This window comes from Rhineura floridana, chromosome 10, assembly GCF_030035675.1.
Source record: "Rhineura floridana isolate rRhiFlo1 chromosome 10, rRhiFlo1.hap2, whole genome shotgun sequence".
Classification (NCBI taxonomy): Eukaryota; Metazoa; Chordata; class Lepidosauria; order Squamata; family Rhineuridae; genus Rhineura; species Rhineura floridana.
This window is the reverse complement of record NC_084489.1, coordinates 56,863,507-56,876,018: the sequence shown is the minus strand read 5'-3', so window position 1 is coordinate 56,876,018 and position 12,512 is coordinate 56,863,507. Positions and strand designations below refer to the sequence as shown.

Below are 12,512 nucleotides of genomic sequence, written 5' to 3'. Positions count from 1 at the left end.
ATAAGAACATATTTAAAACCATTTAAAACCATTTAAAAACACTTAGAACATCTAAAAACATTTTAAAGCAATCCCCTAACCTCACAGTTATTACTTTCACAGTCACTATGGCCAATAGCAACCATCAAATGCCTGGATAAACAGGAATGTTTTTACATTTCTCCTAAATATCAGTAATGAGGGAGACATATGCACTGAACCACATGCCACAAACAGGAAACCACCACCAAGAAGGCCCTGCAACACCAACCGGGCAGCAGCCTAAGGCTGCACGACCAACAAGGCCTCCCCCGCTGAGGACAGAGATAGGTCAGTGGTAGAGCACATGCAAAGCATGTATAAAATCCCAGCTTCAATCCCTGGCATCCTTGGGTAGGACTGGAAAAGACTCCTGACTGAAATCCTGGAGAGCTATTTCTGGTCAGTGTAGACAGAACTGAGCTCAACAGACCACTTGATCTGACTCAATATAAGGCAGCTTCCTATGCGCCAAGTTATATACAAATATGTATGTGTGGAGAAAGCGGATAGAGAGAAAACTCTCTCTCTCTCTCTCTCTCTCTCTCTCTCATAATACAAGGGTCATGCTGTGAAACTGAACAGGGGAAGATTCAGGATGGACGAAAGGAAGTACTTCTTCACACAGCACCTAGTTAAATTATGGAATTTGCTATCACAAGATATAGTGATGGCTACCCATTTGGATGGCTTTAAAAGGGATTAGACAAATTCACAGAGGGTCAGGCTGTACATTATACTTATTATATTGCACATTATACTGGCCACTGTTTATCATGGCTATATTAACTCCAGTATTAGAGGAACTCTGAGGTCACATCCACACCATACATTTGAAGCACTCTTATGCCACTTTAACAGTCATGGCTTCCCCCAAAGAATCGTGGGAGCTGTATTATCCCAGCACCTTTAACAAACTGCAGCTTCCAGTATTCTTTGGGGGAAGCCACGATTGTTAAAGGGTGGTTCAAATGTATGGCGTTGATATGACCTGAATCCTAGTTGCTGGGGATCAGCGTGGGAGACTGCTATTGTGCTCATGTCCTCCTTTCCATGGGCATCTGGTTGGCCTCTGTAAGAACTGGACCAGATGAGCCTTTGGTCTGACCCAACAGGGCTCTTCTTTTGTTCTTATGACCACTTGCAGCCCATGATTCTACTGAGATGGGCACAAAACTTGGATGCCATTTTGTTCCTCCCCAATTGTGTTTTCACATGCAGCTGCTTTGCCATTTCCTCCAGACATGTATGCCGGTCACTACAAGGTTAATCTTGAAAACAAAATAGCCAGAGAGCGATGCATTTCTCTTCATCCCAAGTTATTAGCACTTTTAAAGGTCAGTTGCAGACCAGACACCATCCAATTCTTTAACTTGTTAAAATGTACTGCTGATTAAGACACAGCTGGAATGGGGAACCTGTAGCCCTCCAGTTGTTGCTGGGCTACATCCACCATCTTTCCTGACCATTGGCCACATTGGCTGGGGCTGATGAGAGCTAGAGTTCAACAACATCTGAAGAGCTGCAGGTTCCACTTCCCTGAAATACGAAGTTGGCAAGGACATCAAACTTTATGTCAGGCCCCATCTGAGCTATACATTTGAAGTAGTATCAGACTACTTTAAATAGCATGGCTTCCCCCAAAGAATCTTGGGAGCTGTCATTTGTGAAGGGTGCTGAAAGTTGTTAGGAGACCCCTATTTCCCTCATAGAGCTACTATTCCAGAGGTCTCTGTGAAACGAGATTGACCGCTAAACCCACTCTGAGAATCGTAGCTCTGTGAGAGGAATAAAGGTCTCCTAACAATTCTCAGCAACCTTAACAAACTACAGTTTCCTGAATTCTCTGGGGGAAAGCCATGACTGTTTGAAGTGGTATAACAATGCTCTAAATGTATAGTGCAAATGGGGCCTTAGTTTTTCCCCCTATTTATTTTTTATGTGGTACAGAAGGACAAACAAATGCTATTTACCACTTCTCCATTCCTCATTGGGACAGCAGGTGTTTGCTCACATAAAGCAAGTCCATTTACTTCCTGTGCTTTGCCATTTCTGTAAGTGTATGTCCAGCTTTTCCACAGCAAGTGCACATGCGGCTCTTCAGGGCTTTGACTGCAGCACAATGTAGCCTCTTGTGCTTTCAGATCAAAAACATTCTTCAGCCATAATCTGACAAGTCACAGACGGGAAAGAAACAATGAAATCTGACTGAAGATCTTGGCTCTGTACCCGGAGCTTGGATGGATAAGAAACAATGGGGCGTCCCTCCATAGACAACAGTCAGCATGAGTAACAAGTATTTCTAGAAGAAGCAGGGCAAGTGAGGAATTGTTGATCTCTAAGTGAATGGCTGAATGAAAACCACACAAAGGTGGATTAGTTGGGTGGAGATGGAGGAGGCTGAGTCCTGGATACAGGAGTCAGAGATGGGAAACCTGTGGCCCTCCAGAGTTGTTGGACTCCAATTCTCGTCAACCACAGACAGCATAGCCAATGGTCAGGAATGATGGGAGCAGTAGTCCATCAACATCTGGAGCGCCCACAGGTTCCCCATCCCTGATACAGAAGTTAGTAAATTGTAGAGCTATATTGATAAAATGGGTAATTAATTGTAAGGGGAATGTTGTCTATCCTGGCCTCATTCTCACATCACTTTACAAATGATACTTAATTTTAACTATAGTTTTAAAGTGAACATGCATTGTGCTGGTGCATAGGGTTAAAACTGTGGGCACTTTGAGCCAGAGCTTGGAAAAGTTACTTTTTTAAACTACAGCTCCCATCAGCCCCAGACAGCATGGCCACTGGATTGGGCTGATGGGAATTGTAGTTCAAAAAAGTAACTTTTCCAAGCTCTGGCTTTGACCCTCCCCTGTTGCACTGGTGTGAACAAAGCAGTTGATTGGCTTAGCATTACACCTGAATGTGGGTGTGAGGCTTACTTCCATCAAATGAACCATGATTGGTAAGCCAAGAACAAACCTTGGTTACAGTTCATGGTTTCTTTAAACTGAGACAAACCATGAGCCTTGGTTTGGAAGTAATGTTAAACAAGGGCTTAGTTTATGGCAGCAGGAAGAGTGAATCCCCATTCAGTTTTAGTCCCATGCACCAGAATGCTAAATGTTCACCTTTAAACCATAGTTAAGCTCAACTGTTGTTTAAAGTAATGTGTGAACCAGGCCATTGTTTATGTGAACTGCTTTGGGAGGGCTTTGTCCTGAAAAATGACATAAAATAATTGAATTTATCACCAATTAATAGTCAAACCTACTTAATCATTACAGCTTGCAGCATATTTATAAACTAATATAAGCTAGTTCTCAAATAATTAGGGGTATCCAATATGGGTGTATATCTTGTTTCTAATTACATGTGATAGGTGTTGACTTACCACACAGATAACACACACCTTGCACATGTATGAACATCCCCCACATTTGGTAACTCTCTGTAAATCGTCAGAGAGTATTTATTGATATAGAATGCAGAATAGGACAGGGATCCAGCACCTTTAAAGTCATCTAGACTAGGAAAGTGTGGCAGAAGATCTTATGCAGAAATGATAAAAGCTGCTGCATTTGTTGAAATTCTGTCTTCAGCAAAACTGCTACAGGTACAGTAGGCTTGTGCTCTTTTGCACCCGATGACTCTAACCTTTTCTTCTGGTAAAGTATGAATCATCCTAAAGTAACAGGATGTGTGGGTACTCAAAAGGGGCAGTGTTACTAAAAACAGAGATCTCTGGTAAATATCCACACTTGTACATTTAATTATGGATTTGTCTAGAAAGCACGTCAATCAGCATCTGGCCTCCTATACTGAGGCAGAAAACAGCATGCTGAAACCATTCCTCTTAACTTGTTTTAACCTATTCCTTTGTTTAAAAAAATGGTGAAGGAGATGCCGCATTGCTAGACAGCTCAGTCCATTAAGAACATAAAAACCCTGCCGCATCAGGCCAAAGGTTCATTGGGTCCGGCATGCTGTTTTCCCAGGGCCAACCAGATGCCTATGGGAAGTCTACAAGCAGAATGTGAGTGGAACAACACTCTCCTTACTTGCGATTGCCAGCAACTGGTATTCAGAAACATACTGCCTCTGATAGTAGAGGGAGAACATATTTTTTATTGTGGTAGTAGCCATTGATAGCCATATCCTCCATGAATTCAATCTAAAGCCATCCAAGTTGGTGGCCGTCACTACCTCTTGTGGGAACAAATTCCATAGTTTAACTGTGATGTGTGAATTACTTTCTTTTGCCTGTCCTGAATCTTCCAATATTTGCTTCATTGAATGTCCCCGAGTTCTAATATTATGGAGGGAGAAAAACTTCTTCCTATCCACTTTTGCCACTTAATGCATAATTTTACACATTTTTATCATGTCCTCCCCTACTCACGTTTTGCTTAAACTGAAAATCCACAAATATTGTAACCTTTCCTCATAAGGGATTTGCTCTATCACCTTCATCACCATCATTTTGGTTTCTGTTTTCTGAACCTTTTCCAACTTTTTGAGAAGAGGCAACCAGAACTGTACACAGTATACCAAGTGCAGTCGCACCATAGATTTGTATAATGGCATTACAATATTGGCCATATTATTTTTAGTCCCTCAGCTAATGATCCCTAGCATGGAATTCACCTATTTCACAAGTGCTACACACTGGATGGACATCTTCATCGAGCTATCCATTACAACCTCAAGGTCTTGTTCCTAGTCAGTCATTGCCAGTTCTTCCTCTGGTTAACATGTATGTAAAATTTAGGATTCCCTCCCCCCAATATGCATTACTTTATACTTCCTTACATTGCTTACATTACATTGAATTGCATTTGCCAATTTACTGCATATTCACTCAGTGAATTGCATTTGCCAATTTACTGCATATTCACTTAGTTTAGATAGATCCTTTTGGAACTCTTCACAGGTCCTTTTTGTTTTAAGCACCCTGAACAATTAGGTATCAACAGCAAACTTGGCTACCTCATTGCTCACTGGTCACCCCTACATCTAAATTAACAAGTTAAAAAGCACAGGTCATTGATCATTATTCTGACCATGTTTTTAATGCTCCCATCACAAAACAAATCCTATTATCTACCTTGCTGCAGTTTAAATCAGAGCTTGGAAGTAACTAGTTACAAGTAACGAATTACTTGTAATTCATTACTTTTTTGAGTAACGAGTGGGTAATTCCTTTACATTTTGATTGTAATAGAACTAGGAGTAATTTTATTACTTTTGTGGAGTAACTGTAATGTTTCCAGAATTACTTTTGGGCATTACTTGGGGGGGGAGCAGGGGAAGTCTGCTCCTCTGATTTGTGGATGAAAATCATGTGTCTCAAACTGGGCTTCTGTGCAGTGTCGCTCTTTCCTCATGCTCTGTGGATGGGCAGGAGGTGACGAGGCGGAGAGTGAGACGGGGTGGAGTGGAGAAAACAATTGTTTAAAAAAATGGATAGTGGTGGTGAAGAATGGAGTGGAGGGGAAAAGGATCTGGAGGTCAAGAACATGGATAAAGGAGGAGAAGGAGGCAGCAGCAGAATGGAGATAAAGAACTGTGGAGATGAAAGATGACAACGTGTGTGTGTGTGTGTGTGTGTGTGTGTGCGCGCGTGAATACTGTGTTTGCACTTGGCACACAAAGCGGCCTCCACCACCCTCTCTGGCTACTGTGCTGCATTTGCAGTATTTTAACTTTTTTGCGTCTCAGGGGAAAATGTTTGCTTGAGCGAGTGTCCCTTAGTTGGTGGCAGGTCAGGGTCCGGGAGGTGGTTAAGTGAGAGACATTATGCTGGCTGGCTGAGGGGGGGGGTTGCACTTGGTTTGACATGCAAAGATCTGAGTGGTGGCCTCAGCCTCCCTCCCCACCACCCTTACCAGTGGAGAGACCACCACTGCTATCTTATGAATAAAAATAATTATTCTACTACCTCTGTATGTGTGTGTTTATTTTTAATGTTGTTTTAGGCTACTTAGATGTGCAGCAGCCAAGGCCAGTACCTTGTAGGCGGTTTTTTAAAAAGTAACTGAAATGTAATTGTAGTGATTTCTTTGAAGGAAAAGTAAAGTAATCAGTTACTTTCAGAGCAATTGTAATTATAACGGTAATTACTACTTTTGGGGGCCATGTAACTGCAACTGTAATTTATTACTTTTTAAAAGTAATCTTCCAAGTTCTGGTTTAAATTGATAATTCTGTTGTTCCTTTCCAAGTGGTATAATAGCCATTGTGCATACATGTGGGAGTTTAAAGCAATGTGTGAAACTGTGTGTAGGTAGGTAATTAATTACATAGGGTGCAACACAAAAGGCCGCTTCAGGCCTCACCAACAAAAAAAATTCCTGTCCAACTTTGCACAGTGTTATAACCAGATGATATCTTTCAAGAAACTGGTATGTTAAAAATCTACTTATGCATAGCAAAACAGTGTTGCAAGAATCTCTCTGGTCTGATGCTCTGTGGATTTATTAAGTGTTTTTTAGTGCACGGAGTGATGCTGACTATAGCTCGAGATTGCTTGTAGATATTTTAGTATGCAGTTGGAGCACTTTCTTTGCTATTACTGTTTCAAATGATTCTAAATCACCCTATCAACCATTCTAGGAGCTTGGAAAGGTCATATCTTGTCTTTTCCCTTCTTAAGAATAATGTCACAGCTCCTGTGTCAATGCATCATTTAATTTTTTTAAACAACAATCTGAAAAGTGTACTTCTTGTGGGCGACTCTGTGTGTGTGTGTGTGTAAGTCTGCAGAATTACAGGGAATATCAAAGCTGAGATGGAATACTGTCAATAGTGGTAAGCCTCATTTGAATTAATGATAGTGCTACAAAGAATGAATTAAAATTCAGGCTATTAAAATTACTGAGTTGTTTGCAGATTCAGTTATAGGTGCATTTATTTTTACCTTTAACAAGGTAGTCAATGAGGTTTTACATTCCCTCAGCCCCACCCCATTTCCCCCCTACTTTAAATCGCTTGATGTGACCAGGGAATTGCGGAAGGAGAGAGTGATATTTGGAGATGCACTGCCCTCCGCATCCTTACAAGTAGGCTGGGCATCAAGAGGAGCCTTAGTGGCAGGGGGAAGCTATGGTCGGCACTGGACAGGCTGACCAGGCAGCAGCAGTGTCTTGTGCATGTATATAACACTGACATCAGTGATTAATCTGCAGCCACAAACCATGTTGACCCAACTGTCTCCACCGTTGCCTCTACGTGCCCAGCAGTAAAAATAAAAACACAAGAGCCCTTCTGGATCAGACCAAAGGCCCAACTAGTCCAGCATCCCATTTCCCATAGTGCCAACCAGATGTCTCTGTGAAGCCCACAAACAAGACAGGAATAGCCTTCTCCTGTCGTTGCCTCCTAGCCAGTAGTAATCAACAGCATACATCTTCTGAACGTGGAGGTTGCACAGAATCATTGTAGCTAGTAGCCTTTGTTGGGCTATCCTCTGTGGATTAGCTTGAAATGAAAATGGACTGCCTTCAAGTCGATTCTGACTTATGGGCGACCCTGTGAATAGGGTTTTCTAGTCCTTTTTTTAAAAAGACAGTAAGCATAGTAGTTATAGTCAGTTGTTTTTTATACCGTATTTCCCACAAATACTCAAGGGACTCAGAGTAGTGGACAGAAAGTTGACAATTTCAACAGAATAGGTGAGGTCTAGACCAGGCTAATTGCACTTAGGTCCCATTGAAACCAATGTATCGTGAACCACTGTTCAACTTAAGCCCCATTGATTTTCATGGGAATCAAGTTTGGATCCAAGGCAGTCATGGCACATGAGGCATAATATATCATAAAAATTATAATACACTTCTACATAACAGTGACCATTTAGTAATTAACTGTTCATTTAAAGCACACCAAAATTTTAAGTGAGCGTGTGGGGTCCGCTTTTGGTCATCACATCATATTACAGCAGTGGGAGGTGTTACCTCCTACTGCACCCCAGTGCTTGTGTTGGCTTGCTTAATGGGAAATATATTCTCTCAATTAGATAAGATGTCAGAAATGGAGAGTAGAAACTGGCACAATTTGCATGCTTGTTTGAATTGAGGGCCAGAAATCATTAAGTGAATTTCGAGCAGTATTCGCTATCATTGTATTTTTAGTCTGCAAATGTGATGAAAATAATAACGTTGTTTTCTGCATAGCTTTGGCTATTTCCCTTCCACTGAAATGCATTGAAGTTAATTATGTAAGTTTTGGCCATCATAGATAGCAAAACAAATAACATAGGTTTTAGCAGAGGCGAACTGTAGCAGAATGAAACCGTGCTGATGAGACAAACCAAGGATGGGATGGAGGAGGATGCCTCCTCATATCCCTATGCTTATTTAGACCTGCTGATTTCAGCTGCAGTCCAGTCCTATGCAAACTTATTTATTTATTTTATTTATTATTTTATATATATCCTGCCTTTCCTCCCAGCAGGAGCCCACTTATTTATTTGGGAGTAAGCCCAATTGAACACAATGAGACTGATTTCTGAGTAAACATGCATAAGATCAGGCTGACTCAAAGGCAAACAAAATGTGTTTGAGGGTATTCATAAAGACAATAAAATATCAGATACTTTTCACCTGCATTACACACATGTAATGGTTTTACGTTACCGTTAAGTGGAAGAGCCTTGCACTAAACACATAAGAAAGACACCCTGAATACATTTCAAATCTGGTACCCCATATTGGAAGATGTGACTGTGCCAAAGCTGCATTTATTTGTTGTTGTTGGCTGGGAAGGCAAACGGAATTCTCCAGGAGCTTCAGGGCCAAAGAAGACCCTGCAGGGAGATATACATGGCATCATCCTGGCAGCCCTTTTTAAACAGGAAAAGCCACAACTGGAGGGGCAGAGCTTGGAAGATTAATTTTAAAAAGTAATAAATTACAGTTACAGTTACATGGCACAAAAAGTAGTAATTACCATTACTATTACAATTGCCCTGAAAGTAACTGATTACTTTACTTTTCCTCTGAAGTAATCACTACAATTACATTTCAGTTACTTTACAAAAAAGCCTACAAGGTGCTGGCCTTGGCTGCTGCACATCTGAGTAGCTAAAACAACATTAACAATAAATAAACACATACAGAGGTAGTAGAATAATTATTTTTATTCATAAGATAGCAATGCTGGTTTCTCTGCTGGTAAGGGTGATGGGGAGGGAGGCTGAGGCCACTACTCAGTTCTTTGCACATCAAACCAAGTGCAACCCCCCCCCACTCAGCCAGCCAGCACAATCTCTCTCACTTAACCACTTCCCGGACCCTGCCCTGCCACCAACTAAGGGACACTCACTCAAGCAAACATTTTCCCCTGAGATGCAAAAAAGTTAAAATACTGCAAATGCAGCACAGTAGCCAGAGAGGGTGGTGGAGGCCACTTTGTGTGCCAAGTGCAAACACAGTATTCACACGCACACACACACACCAAACACACGTTGTCATCTTTCACCTCCTCAGTTCTTTATCTCCATTTTGCTGCTGCCTCCTTCTCCTTTATCCATGTTCTTGACCTCCGGATCCTTTTTCCCTCCACTCCATTCTTCACCACCACTAACGGTTTTTTTAAATAATTGTTTTCTCCACTCCACCCCGTCTCACTCTCCGCCTCCTCCCTCGTCGCCTCCTACCCACCCACAGAGCATGAGGAAAGAGCGACACTGCACAGAAGCCCAGTTTGAGACACATGATTTTCATCCACAAATCAGAGGAGCAGAAGACTTCCCCTGCTACCCCCCCAAGTAATGCCCAAAAGTAATTCTGGAAACGTTACAGTTACTCCACAAAAGTAATAAAATTACTCCTAGTTCTATTACAATCAAAATGTAAAGGAATTACCCACTCGTTACTCAAAAAAGTAATGAATTACAAGCAATTCGTTACTTGTAACTAGTTACTTCCAAGCTCTGTGGAGGAGCAATTGGGACCAGAGATGAGGGATGGGGAAGAGGGATGCTAAGACTTCCCCCCCATAGCTTAATTGCTTTGTCAGTCCTGGAAGCGGCTTTTTCTGTTTCAAAAGGTATGGATGGGAGAGAAATCCAATTCAGCTTGCATGTAAAAGCAGACTTACCTAATTCACAGATTCTGAACCAAAACACAGCCATCCTTCCAAATTTGCCCTTCCCCGAATTTTGCAATGTAGTTACCCAGACATATAATGTGTACAAAATATGCATATACTGGGGTAAAGTGTGTATAGAAATGCATGGATTAGTGACAATACCATACAAAATGCATTATATTGGGGGAAACTGCCTTGCAAACATGTACATGTTACGAAAAAATTGCACTAAAATGCTGTTGAATTTCCATGAGGACTTTTTTAAAAATTGCATACTGATGTGGAAATGTGGAGAACTGAAATGGAGAGAAACCAAAGCTGACATATTCATTCATCCCTATTAAAAGGTCTGCAATACTGCATTCATGCGATGAAGTGGACTCTAGTCCATGAAATCTTTCCCATAATAAATCAGTTACTTTTTTAGGGGGGCAGAGGATGCTTGGTTATCTCTGTGTCTATGTCTGGTCTGGCCTTTCATGCCCCTTTTTGATCAGCTACTGACATTTTGCAGGGGCACCAAAGAGAAATCCCCCCTTTTCTGCATTTCCAGTAGCAGGAGGAAAGCAGAAACAAGTTCATACTAGCCATTGCATAACATCTGTGCCCAGCAGAGACTAACTTTTAAAAAGTGCCTGTTTCTAAAAGATCGCATTCAAGAAAGAGGGTGCGAACTGAGACATTCAACAAACAGTTTTGTGGATCCTCCACAGGGAATGGAGAAACTTGTCAAACTTCTCAATTTAAATGGAAACTTACCTTGCACCCTCAGCTGCCGGTTGCTTCCCCACCACCCCCGTCAGTTACTGAGTACGGCTACAGCTGCTAATACATCCGGCTGGAGAAACTGCAGAAGCTTCCCTTTGCTATGAAGAGAGTGGGGAAGTCCTTTGTTACTCCTGGACATTTATCATCTGGATGGGAGAGGCAGAAAAGGGAGGTGGGAGAGAGAGAAGACTGAGGATTTTGCAAGCCTGTAATCTTGAGAGTGGGGAAACAAAATTTCCCGGCAAGAGCTTAGCTTCAGGGAAACTCCTTACCCTGGTATTTTCCTGGGTGAGGTTCAGCTGTGGCTGCTTACTCTGCCTTTTAGCAAGTGCCAGTCTTCTGGCTCCTTGCCAGCTCCTTGCTCAAGTAATCTTTTCATCTGCCTTTGCAGAGCTTGGAAAAGTTACTTTTTTGAACTACAACTCCCATCAGCCCCAGCCAGCATGGCCACTGGATTGGGCTGATGAGAGTTGTAGTTCAAAAAAGTAACTTTTCCAAACTCTGTGCCTTTACACAATTCACAGTAACTCAGCTGCTTTAAAGAAAATGCAAGAAGGAAGCTGTAGCTACTACGGGAACAATGCCAGCCTGTGTTTTAGATTGTGAGTGATGATTTTATTCATCTGTTTATTTATTTGTGGCACTGTGCATACCTGCTCCATAACACAAAGTTCTCTGGATAGTTTACAATAAAGACAATAACCCGTCTTGGCTTGCCACCTCTAAGGACATAAGAATAGCCCCGGTGGATCAGGCCAGTGGCCCATCTACTTCAACACTTTGTTCTCATAGTGACTACCCAGATGCTTGTGGGAAGCCTGAAAGCAGAAGCTGAGTACAACAGGACCATCCCTACTTCTGATTCCCAGCAACTGGCATTCAGAGGCATAGTGCCTTCAACAGCAGAGGTAGAACAAAGCCATTGATACATTGTGGCTGTACCCTTTATGTGCCAGGGCCATATTGTGCCACTGTGTAGGCTCGAGGACTGAGAGCTGCGCTTCTCCCTAGTTGGCTGCAGGTGGGCCCATTCTGGAGGTCAGTCAGTAGACTGGCCCTAGTTTGTATGTGTGGCGGGGAGTGTAGCCAGTTGCCACACACTCAAGCTGCTGACAGGGCCTACAGGTGTGGCCCATGCCATGGTGGGCCTGATGCTAGCAACTCCTCCCTGGTTGCCCAACAAGCAAGCTGGGGAGAAGAATCAGCCAGCGAGCAGTGGTTAGATACTGGCCTGGTCTCCAAACTCTGATATGCTGGAATCAATAATGTTGTGGCCATGTTTAACCCCCATCTCTATCTCTTGGTGTTCTGTTGCTCCTGAGTACCATGCCTATGAACACTTGACACACATTGTGAATAAAAGAATAAAATAAAAGTATAACATCAACCATATTTCTGAGAGTGGGGTATTGGTGGGGTGATTGGCCATCTAATTATTATTCATTGAATCCCATTTTAAAGTATTTTAAAGCATGCTATATAAAAAGTGCTAAGCACAGTAAAGTTGTCTGGCTAATAAGGTGAAAGGTTAAGCCAAACAAAAAAACAACATGTTTATTTCTCCCCCAAGGAGATACCACGTTATTCTCACAATGACTGTCACATTGTTTCTCAAGAAGCTTGGTAGATGAACC

At 42.1% G+C, this 12,512-nt stretch overlaps 1 protein-coding gene across 4 annotated transcripts in view; it reads right to left on the bottom strand.

Moving 5' to 3' along the window:
* The window catches only part of STEAP4 (STEAP4 metalloreductase), a 28,323-nt gene extending 17,154 nt beyond the window's left edge, over positions 1 to 11,169 (bottom strand). For 2 of the 4 annotated variants that reach the window (XM_061587672.1, XM_061587671.1), the window contains exon 1: positions 10,870 to 11,103. The gene's annotated coding sequence lies outside the window, so the exon portion shown is untranslated. Of the gene's footprint in view, positions 1 to 10,869; positions 11,104 to 11,150 lie in introns of those variants that run through there. The other 2 variants (XM_061587670.1, XM_061587669.1) reach the window with 2 other exon arrangements.
* Between the last annotated feature and the right edge of the window lie 1,343 nt (positions 11,170 to 12,512).